This window comes from Mirounga angustirostris, unplaced genomic scaffold (assembly GCF_029215605.1).
Source record: "Mirounga angustirostris isolate CCGP_5_RB_7025 unplaced genomic scaffold, mMirAng1.0.hap1 SCAF_1, whole genome shotgun sequence".
Lineage (NCBI taxonomy): Eukaryota > Metazoa > Chordata > Mammalia > Carnivora > Phocidae > Mirounga > Mirounga angustirostris.
This window is the reverse complement of record NW_026991709.1, coordinates 149906499-149919867: the sequence shown is the minus strand read 5'-3', so window position 1 is coordinate 149919867 and position 13369 is coordinate 149906499. Positions and strand designations below refer to the sequence as shown.

At 45.6% G+C, this 13369-nt stretch overlaps 1 protein-coding gene across 3 annotated transcripts in view; it reads left to right on the top strand.

The window, feature by feature from the left end:
* Positions 1-13369, top strand: part of ITGA9 (integrin subunit alpha 9) — a 344586-nt gene that overhangs the window by 97073 nt on the left and 234144 nt on the right. The window lies entirely within an intron of this gene.

Sequence of the window (13369 nt, the reverse complement as noted above, 5' to 3'; positions counted from 1 at the left end):
CAGAAACTTTGTACCCCCCTCTACCAATTATTCTATACCAAACAGAAAGTAACTATAAAAGTAAATACATTGAAGACAAAACAATGTCATCGAACCCTAACTGGATTTCATCGTTTGCCAAAGTCTGTGAAGAAGCCGCCCACTCTTCCTGTGTGTGAGAAGGGGAAATTATGGAGTGCTAGGGAAGTGTTAAAGACGTCCTGGCAACCATACTGAACTCTCCCCCTGACGCAATCAGAAGGACTGGAAGGGTGCTGACCGGGGAATACTTTCCAAATATGTGGGTCCTGATATATTATATAGTGCCATGGAAAACCGTGTCCTGGGCCCTGTCCAGGAAGGCCTGGCCGTGCTCTGCTTTGACAGAGTACACCTCATCCCTCTTGCCTGCTGAAGGTTGTCTGTTCAAGGCCCCGTCAGTCCACAGCTGGCCATTGTCATGAGCCCACGGGACGCCGCCGGCAACCGCCTGTCTCCTGGGAGCTTCTTTCATGCCGCCTCATTCTGGTTTTGGGGATGATAGGCACAAAACCAATACTCGTCCAACCGAGCCTTGTTGAAGTGACTTGTTGGGTCAGCTGGAGTGAGGGGTCCCAGGGAGTATCTTGTCAGGGTGGGGCCTGCCCGCCTCCCTGGGAACCTGCTGCTGGGAGGTGGTGGTGTGAGGTGGCGGGGAAGAGTTGCGGGCGCAAGGCCCAAGCTGAAGACCGAATAAGCATGACCTGTCATTGCTCCGTTGTTTTAGGGTCTCTGTCTCTTTACCGGGGTAACAACCGTGCTCCGGCCTCAGGTCTTGCATGGTGCCTTGTGAAGCTGGCCCTCTTAGGCCAGATGCTTGTGTGTGCTGGGCAGGTGAGGGCCTCTTCAGGAGCTGGGGATCAGGGCAACAGCCTGAGTCTCTACAGGGAGGACGGGGAGAAGCCCAGGCCCAGCCGAGCATGGCGTCGGTGACATCATTCCCAGCTCTGAGGATCAGCCACCCCTCTAGAGGCCTTCAGAAGACTTTCAGTGAGCAAAGCCATGTGTCAGACGCTGTCAAAAGAGCCAAGAACAAGGATTAATGTAAAAAGGGGAAAAAAAGCCCCCACCCCAACCCAGACAAGGGAATATGAATGCGCACTGGCTTTCCTGAGTAGCTGCAGATGTTCATGCGGTTGTGCTTTTATGTTGCTGGAGGGCTCTTCGAGGGAGTTCAAACCTAAGGAACTGCAGCTCCTTTGTTGCTTGCGGGGGCAGATGGTCGACTCAGCCTGGCAAAGGGCAGGGCGTCTCGGGCCACCAGGGCTCCTCAGAGGTCATGCCGTGGGCTCTGCCCAGGTGGTCCAGTCTGTTTCTGTTTTCTCATCCAACGAGATGCTCTGCTCACATGACAGCCTCTGAGTTTGCAGGGCTTGGCTGTACTGAATGCAGTAGTCAGATGTCGGAGGCTTTTATTTTCCTAAGTTTACGAAGCACATAGTTAAGGGAGATTAAGTTGGAGTGTGTAAGAACTCCATGAGGACGGGAAAATAGCAAAATTTCCTTTTTTATCTGGAAAATACCCTGTTAAACCTTATCTTGATAAGTCAAAGACATAGCTAAAAAAAAAAAAAAGTTGTAAGATTTGGGGAAAAGGGATGCAGATCTTAGATGGAGGAAGTCATCTTAAAACCATTTTAATCGGTAATATATGTACATAGTTAAAACATTTTTATTAACTGTACTAAAGGGTATACAGAGAAAGGACATCTCTCAGCCACTCTATTTCTCTTTCAGAGGCTACCATGATTCCAGTTTCTTGTGTGTTTTTCAAGTGCTGGTCAATAGACACAAAGTTGTGTGCATCTACCCCTTTTTACACGGATGGCAGAGTGCCACGGGACACAGTGGCGCAGCTTACTTTTTTCTTCTCGAATGTCCAATAAGATGGATAAACAGATTTTGGTAAATCTGTACAATGGAGTACCGCTCAGCAATGACAGTGAACTACCAATGTACACAATCACATGTGTATGCACGTGTGTATAACGTGTGATAATGTATATACACATGTATGCAATAACATGACGAATCTCAAAAGCATGATGCTAAGTGAAAGAGATCAGACGTAAAAAGCTACTAGCAGTATAGGGGTTCCATTTATATGACATTGTGGAAAAGGCCAGCTACAGAGACAGAAAGCAGATCAGTGGCTTTGGGGGCCAAGAATGGGGAGGAGATGGGGATGATTAAGTGCATAGAGGCAAGAGGGACCTTTTTAGGGTGATGAAGATATTCCGGATCACGATTGTGGTGATGGCTATATGATTGAATACATTTATTAAAGCTCATCAAAGTGCATAGTTAAAATTGGTAAATGTTACTGTTTGTAAATCATATTCCCATCAAACTTATTTTTTAAAAAATGGATCCTGAGGGTTGTTCCATATTGGTGCATGAAGTTTCCCTGTTCTCTTTCATGTCTGCATGGTGTCCTGTTGAAAGACTATCCCTTCATTTATTTAACCTGTCCCGGGGTTCTTCTCAATGCCAGCTCCAGGCTGACTTCATCTGGAGTTTATAGATCAGCAATCTCACTTTGCTTCTCTAGATGTGGTTCAGGGTCCCTTTTCAGAAAACCCTCAACCTGCCTTGGGAAGGGGGATGAAATGTGAATGAAATCCCCTCCACCTACAGTCATTTCTTCTTCCCTGCTTCAGGTCTTATAGTGTCCTGGTTGAGGGTTTGTTAGGGACCCTGAAGAGGACAGATGGAGGGGCCCGAGTGGTCCCTGAGGTGGCCTTGGACAGGTGTGTTAGGGAGGATGATGAGCCTTCCCACCATGGGGTGCCCAAGAAAAACTGGGGGTATCCTTCTTCATTCCTGCAGTTATCTTTGTCCCTTTGGCAGGTCCTCTTTGGCCAGAGGTGGCACAGGTAGCCTGAGTGTTTGCTAAGGGCATGCTAAAAAGTAGGGCATGGGAAGTGGGGAGGCTGAGATGGGTCGAACTGATGTGTGGGGAGCTGCCATCATTGTTCAGCTCAGTTGTAAAGCTGCTCAGTTGATGCACTCTGGTCACACAGATGTCACTAAGGAGCTGGAGCCTGGGCTCTGCAGACCATGCTTGAAGCCCCCAGAGTGTGGTTACTTTGACCACCTCCTCCAGGAAACCATGTTGTGCATAGCTGGAGAGCAAATTGGGGAGGTGTGACAAAATCAGGGGGTGTGGTGGATGTTCCACATGGGTGTTGATATCCTCTGTGAGTACCATGTGGCCATTGATTTCTTTGCTGGGTGGAATGAAGTCTTCGGCATTTGGACAGTGCTGCAGGAGACCTTATGATTAGTGAAGGTACAATAATTCTAATACAGTGGCTTTGCCCACCTCACCTTTTTTTTTTTTAAAGATTTATTTATTTATTTTAGAGAGCATGAATGAGTGGGGGGGAGGGGCAGAGGGAGAAGCAGACTCCCCGTTGAGCAAGGAGCCAGATATGAGGCTCAGTCCCAAGACCCTGGGATCATGACCTGAGATAAAAGCAGACTCTCTCCTTTTTAAAAAATTTTTTTTATTGTTATGTTAATCACCATACATTACATCATTAGTTTTTGATGTAGTGTCCCATGATTGTTTGTGCATAACACCCAGTGCTCCATGCAGAATGTGCCCTCCTCAATACCCATCACCAGGCTAACCCATCCTCCCACCCCCCTCCCCTCTAGAACCCTCAGTTTGTTTTTCAGAGTCCATCGTCTCTCATGGTTCGTCTCCCCCTCTGATTTCCCCCGCTTCATTCTTCCCCTCCTGCTATCTTCTTTTTTTTTTCTTAACATATATTGCATTATTTGTTTCAGAGGTACAGATCTGAGATTCAACAGTCTTGTACAATTCACAGTGCTCACCATAGCACATACCCTCCCCAGTGTCTATCACCCAGCCACCCCGTCCCTCCCACCCCACCCCCCACTCCAGCAACCCTCAGTTTGTTTCCTGAGATTAAGAATTCCTCATATCAGTGAGGTCATATGATACATGTCTTTCTCTGTTTGACTTATTTCGCTCAACATAATACCCTCCAGTTCCATCCACGTCGTTGCAAATGGCAAGATCTCATTCCTTTTGATGGCTGCATAATACTCCATTGTATATATATATCACTTCTTCTTTATCCATTCATCTGTTGATGGACGTCTTGGCTCTTTCCACAATTTGGCTATTGTGGACATTGCTGTTATAAACATCGGGGTGCACGTACCCCTTCGGATACCTACATTTGTATCTTTGGGGTAAATACCCAGTAGTGCAATTCCTGGATCATGTGCTAGCTCTATTTTCAACTTTTTGAGGAACCTCTATACTGTTTTCCAGAGTGGCTACACCAGTTTGCATTCCCACCAACAGTGTAGGAGGGTTCCCCTTTCTCCGCATCCCCGCCAACATCTGTCATTTCCTGACTTGTTAATTTTAGCCATTCTGACTGGTGTGAGGTGGTATCTCACTGAGGTTTTGATTTGGATATCCCTGATGCCAAGCGATGTTGATCACTTTTTCATGTGTCTGTTGGCCATTTGGATGTCTTCTTTGGAAAAATGTCTGTTCATGTCTTCTGCCCATTTCTTGATTGGATTCTTTGTTCTTTGGGTGTTGAGTTTGATGAGTTCTTTTGGATACTAGCCCTTTATCTGATATGTCATTTGCAAATATCTTCTCCCATTCTGTCGGTTGTCTTTTGGTTTTGTTGACTGTTTCTTTTGCTGTGCAAAAGCTTTTTATCTTGATGAAGTCCCAGTTCATTTTTGCCCTTGCTTCCCTTGCCTTTGGTGATGTTTCTAGGAAGAAGTTGCTGTGGCTGAGGTCACAGAGGTTGCTGCCTGTGTTCTCCTTTAGGATTTTGATGGACTCCTGTCTCACATTGAGGTCTTTCAACCATTTGGAGTCTATTTTTGTGTGTGGTGTAAGGAAATGGTCCAGTTTCATTCTTCTGCATGTGGCTGTCCAATTTCCCCAACACCATTTGTTGAAGAGACTGTCTTTTGTCCATTGGACATTCTTTCCTGCTTTGTTGAAGATGAGTTGACCATAGAGTTGAGGGTCCATTTCTGGGCTCTCTATTCTGTTCCATTGATCTATGTGTCTGTTTTTGTGCCAGTACCATATTGTCTTGATGATGACAGCTTTGTAATAGAGCTTGAGGTCCAGAATTGTGATGCCACAGCTTTGCTTTTCTTTTTCAACATTCCTCTGGCTATGCGGGGTCTTTTCTGGTTCCATACAAATTTTAGGATTATTTGTTGCATTTCTTTGAAAAAAGTGGATGGTATTTTGATGGGGATTGCATTGAATGTGTAGATTGCTCTAGGGAGCATTGACATCTTCACAGATGTCATGAGTTTTTTATAGTTTTCTGAGTACAGATTCTTTGCCTCTTTGGTTAGATTTATTCCTAGGTATCTTATGGTTTTGGGTGTAATTGTAAATGGGATCGACTCCTTAATTTCTCTTTCTTCTGTCTTGTTGTTGGTGTATAGGAATGCCACTGATTTCTGTGCATTGATTTTATATCCTGCCACTTGACTGAATTCCTGTATGAGTTCTAGCAGTTTTGGGGTGGAGTCTTTTGGGTTTTCCACATAAAGTATCACATCATCTGCAAAGAGTGAGAGTTTGACTTCTTTGCCGATTTGGATGCCTTTTCTTTCTTTTTGTTGTCTGATTGCTGTGGCTAGGACTTCTGATACTATGTTGAATAGCAGTGGTGATAGTGGACATCCCTAAAGGCAGACTCTCAACCGACTGAGCCACCCAGGAGCCCCACCTCACCTTTTTTTTTTTTTTTCCTGGAAATAAGACTGATATAAATACAGAGCCATGGCATTGACACTAGTAGTTTATCATAGGCTTGTTTTTTGTACTTTGTATGAGACAAGCCTTATGTCAATTGTGGGTGAAATTTTCATTTTAAGAGACAGCTTTCTCTTTATAGTTATGTACTCTAGGTTTAGTATGTTGTTGATACCCTCTAACACTAATATTCTTCTGAAATCACACATGATAATGTGTTCTGTCCTACTGGTTTTGTCCCTGTATTTGAGATATGATTTTAAAGGGTTACAAGGATTTTCTCTACCCCTCAAACCTAAAGCTTCCATGTTTATTATAAGAGTGATTTCCTTCAAAGTAATTATCTTTCAGTAGTTCCTGTTTTGGAATTTCCTTCATGGTTTATTCACTTTTTTTAAAAATGAAGATATAATTGACATATAACATTAGATTAGTTTCAGGTGTGCATAGTGGTTTGCTCTATGTATGCATTGCAGAATGGCCCCTACAGTAAGTCTAGTTACCATCTGTCACCACACGTAGTTATAAATTGATTTAAGATTTACTCTTGTAGCAACTTTCAAATATTATTAACTGTAGCACATACTGTATATTATATCCCCAGGACTTATTTATTTTAAAGCTGGACATTTGTACCTTTTGACTCCCTTCACCCATTTTACCCACCCCCCCATCTCTAGCAATCATCAGTCTGTTCTCTATCTGGAGTTGTGTTTGTTTTAGGCTCCACATATAAGTGAGATCTTAAGGTATTTGTCTTTCTCTGGCTGACTTATTTCACTTAGCATGATGCCCTCAGGGTCCATGCATATTGTTGCAAATGGCAGGATTTCCATCTTTTTTATGGCTGAATAATATTCTTGTATGTGTGTGTTGTGTGCACCACATCTTTATCCATTCACTCATCGCTGGACACTTAGGTTGCTTCCATATCTTGGCTGTTGTAAATAACGCTACAATGAACATGGGAGTATAGATAATCCTTTCAAATTAGTGTTTTTGTTTTCTATGGGTGAATACCCAGGATTGGAATTACTGGATCATATGGTAGTTCTGTTTTTAAATGTTCACTTTTAATTAATGATAAACTTTTGGAGTTCATTTGAATTTAAAAAACAGCGGGATTTCTCTGTGCTCCTCTCTAGTAGATAATAGTTTATTTGGGAAAAAGTGAGGTGTGGTAATGTGGAAATTAGTAAAGAATTTGGTAAGTAACCCCTTGGAAAATGATTCTTCCTAAAAGAAGAATTCCCACAATAGCAGAAGCCACAAACATGAGTCGAGTATTTACTTAGTATGTGTCATTGTCCATTACTACTTTTACTCTTCATTTTCTCCTCACACTAACATGAGAGGTAGTTACTATTGTTGGCCTTCTTGGGGGGGATTTAGAAGACAAGGCGTAGAGGAGTGAAGGAACTTGCTCAGGACCTTCCAGCTGACAAGGAGCAGAGGTGGGATTTGAACCCAGCAAGTATGGTTCCCAAGGTTGGGCTCTTCACCAACACACTGTAGCCCCTCTCATAAGCATAAGCCACAGCGAACGGAGTACTTGTATGCCAGGTACTCTTCTAAGGGCTCTGCACGGATAAAGAGGGTATGTGATTTGCCCAGCGTTGCAGAACTAGCGAAAGCCTTTACTGGGATGAGCATGTGGCCCCACAGGCAGGCCACCACAGGTGGCAACTGTTGATGAGCACGTTGTGGAGCGATAGTGGGCTGCACCTGGTAGTGTGTAACAGCCAGCTCTCAGGGGAGCGGACCTGACCTGGAGCATTTTGCCAGTCGGCCTGGTATGAATATTCCCACCATGGCTGATTTCATCCTATCAGTGTGACATCACTGGATGTGGCATTAGGAAGAAAGGCACTGTAGCGTGCTATTGTATAGTATTTCCACACCATACATGCGAGACTATGCCAGATCTGATAACAGTAAAACATAATAAAATAACTAGGAAGTGAGGAGTTTTGAGTATTTATTACCCACCTTTAACTTAATATAATTCGCTTGATTATAAGCTTATGCAATTTAATAGTGGCTGTTATCACCACTAGCTCATGCACTTTCTGAAAATTGAACAGTTGGCTCTTGCAAGCCTACTGCAGAATGTTCCACTGCGTGACCACTGTGTCTGCTGTGTTTGTCTCTAAGTTGATAGTATCACTCACGTCCTGCCTTACACACTGTGTTTGTCTCTAAGTCGATAATATCACTCACGTCCTGCCTTACACACAGATGTTTGATTATCAGAGCCTTTCATTCTTGTTTCCTGTGTTTTTTTTAGATTGACAAATACTAGGAAAGTTAAATTTGCAGGGTTAGTTTAACCACCAGACTACAGCTTTTCTATTTGTACATTTGGTTCAGAGACACTCTGCATTGTGATTGAAAATTTTAGATGGTTTAATAATTTCCAGTTAAAATAATGAACAGGATTTTATTTAAATTTATTGAGGTAGCCATTCCTCACTCCCTACCCCATATGCATGTTGGGATCCTGTTCAGCAACCCCTCTACACACCAAAGAGTAATGGGCTGATTGTTCAGTTGTCTTGGAGGAGAGAAGGGGCCTGGTGAAGGGGAGATTACCTCCCTTAGGCCAGTTTAAACCCTAGCAATCCCCTTACCTCTGGAGACTGAGTTTGGCCTAGTCCTGATTAGTGTAAGGTAGGTTGGATGCACCGTGAGGCTTTCTTCAGCCCCTTGGTTTTCTTGCTTGGTCATTTGATCAAGTAGAACCTTCGGGCTGGTCCTGCCCTTTTGTTACCAATTGCAGTAATCAGAAGCACCATATCAAGGTGGCCCAAATTGTACTATTATGCTTTTCTTGGTTGTCTTCACTCCCTCCCGAGGCCTCCATTCCGAAAGCCATCTGGAGGGTTCTCTGGCCTAATAAATGAGCTCCACACGAATCAAGAAGCACCAGGCCTGGGAACCACCCTTCACTGTAGCAGCTGGTCCACCAGACCACATAATCCTTGCTGTCTCTTCCCAAGTGGAGCATTTGCATCTGAAACATGTCCAGCTCCATGTGGGAGGGCCCACGGTGGGCCGAGTGGACCCAGCCACAGTGTCTCCCTGCAAAGGCAGTGGACCTTGCCACCAGCTCGCTGGGCACCCAGTGCTGTCTCCGAGGCTGGCCATAGGCACCTGGAGGGAAGGGCTCAAGCCCAGACTGATAATGAGAGTCCTGTGTTTGGGTGCGAGCTGCAGTAAGGGGGAGTGGAGGAAGAGAGCTCCCTTTGTGCTGTGTTGCACGTCAGGATAGGCTATGGATAAAGACATCTGTCAGAGGGTGAGGATTCTTACTGGGTGGAAGGGTCAGGGGGGCGGGGGGCAGTCCAAGGAATTCTTCTTCTGAGGAAAATTGCAAGCCAGCTAAGGATTTGAAGAGATGACTATAATAATAGGATCATTTGCTTCCCACCGCATCTCCTCTGCTCCCTGGAGCCGAGGCGAATTTCAGCTCCTGCGAGGTAAGGCATTGATTGGGTCATTCGTGGGCCTTCCAATACCATGACCTCTGCAAGGACCCCCCAGTTCACCCTGCACACTGAATGCAGCATGATACCCTTGGCTTTTGCAGGAGTTCATTCAGCCACCAGGAAGGGAGTCCTGGCTACAGGGGCTTAAGCACATCAGTTGACCTTTCCCCACGTTGTAAGACTTATAGGAGGAAGAGAGGTTGCTGGTGCTCTTTCAGAGGCTCAAGGATGCGATTCTCATGACCTTTCACTTATCCAGGAAGTATGTAGTGAGTGCCTACCATGTCCTGGGCCATGTGGGCCTTCAGATCCATCCATGAGCAGACAGAAATCCATGCCCTTTGGGAGCTTACATGCCAGTGGAGAGAGACAGATATATAATAAAGGAGTAACTTCTGTTGTGTTATATGATGAGGGCCCTGGAGAAAGAAAACAAATAGAGCAAGGTGAAGTGGGTTGGGAGTGCAGGGTTGGGCTTCTGGAGGTCAGGGCAACCTTACTGAGAAGGTGGGATTTGGGCAGAGACTAGGAGGCGGGTGGCTAGCAAGGTGGATTCCTGCAGGAACCAATGAACAGGGCCCCAGGATGTGAGACGTGTTTGAGGAGGAACAGAGGGGGCTGTGGGAGAGAATGGGGGAGAGGAGTCTGAATGGCAGTGGTGGGCATGGGGCAGACCCCATCAGGCCCCACAGACCATGGGGAGGACTTTGTGTTTACTCTGAGGGTCTGAACAGAGCGGTGACATGGTCTTACCTTCCGCTTTAAAGTAAGGGCTCTTACTTCAAAAGGACCCTTCTCGCTGCTGTGTTGTAATGCACTGTGGGAGGTGGGTAAGAGCAGGACACATCTAGGGGACTCTTCAAGCATCGGGGAAGAGAGCTTGGTGGCTCTGCCAGGGGTGACAGCAGTGGAGCTGGGGAGAAGTGGTTGCACTCTGCATTCATTCCAAAGGTGGGTCCTGAGGTTTCGATGGTCAGGTATCAGGGAATTAGATGTCCTAGTCAACTCCAGGATTTTCTTTCTTTTTTTTTTTTTTAAAGATTTTATTTATTTATTTGAGAGAGAGAGAATGAGAGACAGAGAGCATGAGAGGGAGGAGGGTCAGAGGGAGAAGCAGACTCCCCGCCGAACAGGGAGCCCGATGCGGGACTAGATCCTGGGACTCCAGGATCATGACCTGAGCTGAAGGCAGTCGCTTAACCAACTGAGCCACCCAGGCGCCCAACTCCAGGATTTTCAGCCTGAGTAACTGGAAGCAGGGAGTTGTCAATGGTGTTATCTTTGACTGGAATCAGAAAGGTTGCTGGTGGACCAGGTTTTAAGTTCATATTTAGATACATTGAGTTAGAAGGGCCCATTAGATCTTGAAGTGGAGATGTGTATATGAATCTACAGTTTGAGTAGTAGTTTGGGTTAGAGGTATAAATTTGGGAGTCAGCAGCAGATAGATTATATTTAAAGCCATGAGATTTGATGAGGTCACAAAGGTGGAGGGAGAGAGGAGGAGTAAAGACATTCCAAGAACATTAGGAGCACTTTTTCCTCATGATCCCAGGATGGCTGCTGAGTTCCAGCTACTGTGTCTGCTCTCCATGAGTGGAGAAGGGGAAAAGGTCTTGCCATCTGATCTGAGGCCCTGGAGAGAGTCCTCAGTGACTTCTGCCAACTCACTGACCACATCTTTTTTTTTTTTTTTTAAGAATTTATTTATTTGAGACAGAGCACGCACAAGCAGGAGGGGGGGCAGTGGCAGAGGCAGAGGGAGAAGCAAACTCCCCACTGAGCAGGGAGCCCGATGCGGGGCCTGATGAGATCATGACCTGAGCTGAAGGCAGATGCTTAACCAACTGAGCTGCCCCTCACTGACCATATCTTAAGGGAGGTTGGGAGATGTCCGTTTTGGTTGGACATCCTACCAACTCTAACAGTGTAGAGCTTTGCTGTCCAGTAGAACTTTCTGAGATGGAAATGTGCTACATCTGCACTGTCTAATATGGTGGCCACTGATTGACTATTGAGAACTGGAAATGGAACTAACTGAGGAATTGACTTTTTACTTTAAGTTTAAACTTAAATAATCACATGTGGCTGGTAGCTACCATATTGGACAGTGCTCATATTGAAGTTTGATTATTACTGAAGGAGGAGGCATGCACACTGGGTAGGTAACTTGCAGATTCTGTGACCGATGGACATGGAGTCTTCACAGGACATTGGTCACATAAGTCAAACCTTATAAGCCAAATGGAAACATAAATTACTGGATTGAAATTAAATTGACTGTTTCACTTTGTATTTACAGTGATTAAAACCTGAGTTTCAAGAATGCCATAGACCACAGTCTCTCTTTCCAGGGTTCTTGTGGAGCACACGCGCATGCATGCACATGTATATGCACACACGCACACACACGCACATGCCTGTATCCACAAACATAGTGTCCGTAGGCCACATACAGTGGAGGGCGAGGAAGAGCATTAGCACTGAGCAAATCGGTCATTCGCCCAGAGTCCCTCATTTAAGGAATGTCACAATCTTGCATCTGATGTCTTCTGTTTTTTCTTTTTGTGGCATGAAACTATATACCCAGTGGCAACATAGAGGATAGAGATGCAATTGCTGGGTCCGAAGGGAGAGCATTTTAAGGTTTGAGACACATTATAGAACTGCCTTGTAATTCATAAAGGCCCTACGTCCTGATGCTCCTGGCAGGAGCAATTTCTTCTGAGCTCAGGATTCATGCAGCATGGGAGCTAAAGCACTTTCCCGAGTGGCCAGGCCAGGAGAGGCAGGTCTGGCTGGTCCTTCATGTGGTCGTGGGCAACCTGCTTGACCTTTCTCGCCCAGCCTCCATTTCCTTGGCTGAAAGTGAGAGGGAGAATATTGACTCCATAGTAAGGGGCCAGGAAACATGGGGCCCCTTTTTCCTTCTCTAGCCCATAATCAGTGACTCTACCTTGCTGCCTCTCTGTTTGGAATGGGCCAAGACTCGTTACATAGGTGTTCAGGGGATTGTTACTTTAATGATTAGAAGCAGATGGTGAAAAAAACTAGAAAGTATGGCACAAGCAAGAAATCCATATGGGAATGGGCGCCTGGGTGGCTCAGTTGGTTAAGCGACTGCCTTCGGCTCAGGTCATGATCCCAGGGTCCTGGGATCGAGTCCCACATTGGGCTCCCGGCTCAGCGGGGAGCCTGCTTCTCCCTCTGGCCCTCTCCTCTCCCATGCTGTTTCTCTCTCGCTCGCTCTCTAATAAATAAATAAATAAAATCTTAAAAAAAAAAAAAAAGAAATCCATATGGGAAGAGAGGAGGGCAAAGTGTAGCACCACCTACGCCTTCCTTCACCTGGAGCTGAGCGAGTCAGAAAGGCAGAGTTACCTTCATGAGTCCGTTTACAAGGGCCTCTTAGACTTCAGTGTGCACACCAGTCACCTGGGGACCGTGCGACATGTCAGGTGCAGATCCTGATACAGCAGGTCCGGGTGAATTTCTGACACGCTCTCCCATCACACCCATGCCGCTGATCCATGGCTCACACTCTGCGAAGCAAGGAGCTGGAACCAAATCAGTACCAAGAGTTACAAGTAGAGTCAAAGGATGAAGACCATCATCCAGCAGTTTCCCAGGCATCAGAAGCTCAGGGGCATCAGAGGGGACAGCTACCTCTCTCCTCATCCTGCTGGTGGGAGTGTTCCCCATCAGTGAGGAGGGAACATAGTTCTGCCAGTAACACTCTGGCTTCTTCCTGACCTTATGCTGATGCTTGGCGGTAATAGAGGGCGTGTCCCTTACAGGGGGGCGGGTATGGGCTGCAGCATCTCCTGTTCACCCACTGCCTGGTGCTTGAAGGATGGTGGTGTTAGCAGTCCACTTAATGAGCATAGCTTTTTTGGCAGTTTTGTTTAACTTTACTGGAGTGTTTTGGGTATAACCATGTCAGAAATCCATTTCTCTTCCCCAAAGACTATGAACTTCTTGAAGTACAAACTCTTATTAAGCAGAATAATTTTAAAATTTTTTTTTCTTTTTCTTTTCCTTGGGTCTGCTTTCTCGGAGCAAACAGAATGAGAAACAACTT